Below are 2,831 nucleotides of genomic sequence, written 5' to 3'. Positions count from 1 at the left end.
ATTGAGTACAGACACAAAATAGAGGAAGAAGTGCAATAGAGGCTATGCAAAATGAAATGAAAAAATATACAGTGAAGGGAAGAAAACTGGAACTCAAATCAATGATTTGGAACAGAAAGAAGAAATAAGCATTCAACTTGAACAGAATGTAGAAACAAAAATTTTAAAAAATGAGGAGAGGCTGAGGAGCTTCCAGAACATCTTTAAACATTCCAACATCTGAATCATAAGGGTGCCAAAAGGAGAAGAGGAAGAGCAAGAAATTGGAAACTTATTTGAAAAAATAATGAAGGAGAGCTTCCTCAGTCTGGCAAAAGAAATAGACTTTCAGGAAGTCAGGAAGCTCAGAGAGTCCCAAAGAAGTTGGACTCAAGGAGGAACATACCAAGGCACATCATAATTACATTACTCAAGATTAAAGTTAAGGAATGTTAAAAGCAGTAAGAGAAAAAGAGACAGTTACCTACAAAGGAGTTCCCATAAGAGTAGCAGCTGATTTCTCAAAAGAAATCTTACAGGCAAGAAGGGGCTGAAAAGAAGTATTTGAAGTCATGAAAGTCAAGGACCTACATCCAAGATTACTCTATCCAGCAAAGCTTTCATTTAGAATGGAAGGGCAGATAAAGTGTTTCCCAGATAAGGTCAAGTTAAAGGAGTTCATCATCAGCAAGCCCTTATTATATGAAATGTTAAAGGGGCTCATCTAAGAAAAAGAAGAAGATCAAACCAATGAACAATAAAATGACAACAAACTCACAACTATCAACAACTGGAAATAAAAAAGACAAAAACAAAAACAAACTAAGCAAACAACTAGAACTGGAAACAGAATCATAGAAATGGAGATCACATGGAGTGTTATCAGCAGGGAAGGGGAGGGGGGATAACAAGGAAAAAGGTACAGGGAATAAGAAGCATAAATTGGTAGGTACAAAATAGGCAGGGGGATGTTAAGAATAGTATAGGAAATGGAGAAGCCAAACTTATATGCATGACCCATGGACATGATCTAAGTCAGGGGGCAATGCTGGTGGGAAGGGGGTGCTGGGTGGAAGGGGATAAGGTGGAGAAAAATGGGACAACCGTAGTAGCATAATCAATAAAATATACTTTAAAAATTGTCACATTATACATTGATGTCAATTGTATCTCAATAAAGCTGGTGAGGGGCAGGAAGAACTTTAAATATTCATCCCAACTCTAATAATACTTGCTAGAGTCAGATACCTCAGTGAAATCCATCAAAACATGCTACCATGTTCTTCCCACACACAAATGATACCTGTCATCTCTCTTCACTGTATTACTGTGATTCAATCTAGTTGTTTTTGGATCATAAAGGTTCTATTCTTTATCTAACTTAAACAGTTATTGAATTTTAATCTAGTGAAGAGTAATTCATTCTGAAGAAGCAAGTCCCAATACATCCCAGATACTCAAAGTAACTTGTTAAAAAATGTTTCTCCAAAGTATATTTCTAAAGGCAATTGTGAAATTTTGTGTTTAAAAGTCATGAATCCATAGCCAATACAATCATTGTTATTGTAAAAAAAAACATCCGGGATAAAAGGGATAAGTGGCAGCTTAGTTAGGCTTTTAAAAAAATATCTTAAACCATTTGAGAAGAATGAGAGTAATTGAAACATATGAATATCCTGTTAATGAGCAAGGCAATTGGGATCCAATAATCCCCAATAAGCCCAATGATGTATGCAAAAAAGCTACCGACCTCGTACATAAATTTGAGAATTTAGATATTTAGCATTCCTTATGTAACAGTATACATCAGAATAATATATGTATGCCCAGATGAATTAATGTCCCCTTCTTAGAAAACTCATCTGAATAAATTTATGTGCCAAAATAAAGAATAACAGAGGGAAGGCAAGAAAATGTAAGGGCTAACACAGCATTTTATGGTTTATCAGGATTTGAGGTATCATTACTTCACTTTAACTGTTAGTAGAAAAAAAAATACCCAGTACTATTTCATCCTTGCTAGCTTCTCTTTAAACATCTTTGTTTAATAATCACCATTCTATTCATTATTGTCTCATTATGTGAGAGAATATTAACAGCAGATACTAATGTCAGGAAGTAAAATATCTAATTCTTCTTTGGTTGAGCAGACTTTTGATTATTGCCTACCCACTATTAATTCCTCCTCTCCCTTCTAATAGCATTTAGGTTTTCTTTTGGGGAAATTACCCCAGGCTGTTGAGTGGGATTTATCTCACTCCTGACTGCAGGTATGGGTCCCATTGGCCGATTACAACCATATAACTCCATTTCTTTGCCCCTCTGAGTTGTTTGGGGAGAGTGATATATGTTCAATGTGATCTAGTAATTTTATAACTAATATTTTTCTTGTATTCTCTTATTGCTTGTAAGATTTTCTTGGAGTCTCCAAATATAGTCATATTATCTACAAATTATGGTCATTTTACTCCATCTTATCTTTTTTCTAATTTCATTCGTTAGTACCTCTAAAACTGTGTTAAAAAAAATTATCAGGTTTAACTTCTAGTGTATCCTGGACTTGTTCCTGACTGTAATGAGATGCTTCTAGTTTTTATCCATTCAGTGTGATGATAACTTTAGGGTTTAGGTAACTCTATCTTATATCAAAGGAATTTTCTCCCATTTCTATTTTGTTAAAAGATTTATTTTTAAAAACCAATAATTGATATTTAACATTATCAAATGCCTTTGTGGTACATGTAAAAATTATTTTATAATTTTCTCCTTAGATCTATTAATATGATGAATTATTCTATTTTAGATTTCCTATTACTAAATTATTTTTGTATTTTAAAAATAAATTGTACTTG

The sequence above is a fragment of the Phyllostomus hastatus genome, unplaced genomic scaffold (assembly GCF_019186645.2).
Source record: "Phyllostomus hastatus isolate PE091 unplaced genomic scaffold, TTU_PhHast_1.1 phas_contig_1, whole genome shotgun sequence".
Lineage (NCBI taxonomy): Eukaryota > Metazoa > Chordata > Mammalia > Chiroptera > Phyllostomidae > Phyllostomus > Phyllostomus hastatus.
The sequence above is the reverse complement of the archived record's forward strand: the minus strand, read 5'-3'. Positions refer to the sequence as shown.